Raw genomic sequence first — 953 nt, 5'->3', positions numbered from 1 at the left:
GCTCAAAACATGTTCAGAGAGCAGTTTGCTACCAGGATATATTCTATCTTCATATTGCTCTGTGCGGGGTGCTTGAAGCACAGCCCACTAGATGCTGTTTTGGAGTGAGCTCATCTGGAATCCAGGCTCATTAGAGCCAAGTGATCTTTGGACACTCATTTATCTGAGCCTCAATTTTGTCTTCAGCATACCCAAGCTTTGGTAATATGTACCTTGGGTAGCTATAAGGATTAGAAATGCTCTGCGCAAAGCTCCTAGTATATAGTAAGAGCTTACTACACAGTAGCTATTAGCATTACTGCTGTTACCACATTGGAGTGGTACTGGCCTAAGACATTGCTCAGTTTTACTGTCATTGAGAGATCTGTTACCAGTTGGGACAAAGAACCTGAAAGCCAAGTCTTTGTTCATTATTCTTTTCCATAAATCTGTCAAAGGCATCTTGGAGCTGCATATGAGAAACCCAGTTCTCAGATTCAACTACCTGGAATCTTTTCCTTTGTCTGTTGTTTTGTCACACACATGCGCGCACACACAAACCATGCCACAACCATGCCAGAAACCTTTCGGCTGCTGCTGATCTGCAGAAGATAGACTGAGAAAACACTGAAGCAATGAAGAATCATCGCATTCCATCTATACACATTTCCAAGCCTATCTCTACAAGATCCAAACTCCCCCTTTAAAAACCACAGTACCTAGCCTGGTGGCATGTGCCCAGAGTTCTAGCCCTCTGGAGGCTGAGGCAAGGAGGATCACTTTAGCCTGGGAATTTGAGAGCAGCTTGGGCAACAGTGAAACTTTAAAAAAAAGAATGATAGCACAGACTGAACAATTCCTTGAATCGTAAAACCTCAGGGTTGCCTGACTGCAGCTTGGCTCAGGGGATAGAAAGGAATTTGGGGCAGCAGTGTGCAGGTGTGAGTGAGTACTGTTTTGCAAGGAGAACGTGG

The sequence above is a fragment of the Mastomys coucha genome, chromosome X (genome assembly GCF_008632895.1).
Source record: "Mastomys coucha isolate ucsf_1 chromosome X, UCSF_Mcou_1, whole genome shotgun sequence".
Taxonomy (NCBI): Eukaryota; Metazoa; Chordata; class Mammalia; order Rodentia; family Muridae; genus Mastomys; species Mastomys coucha.
The sequence above is the reverse complement of the archived record's forward strand: the minus strand, read 5'-3'. Positions refer to the sequence as shown.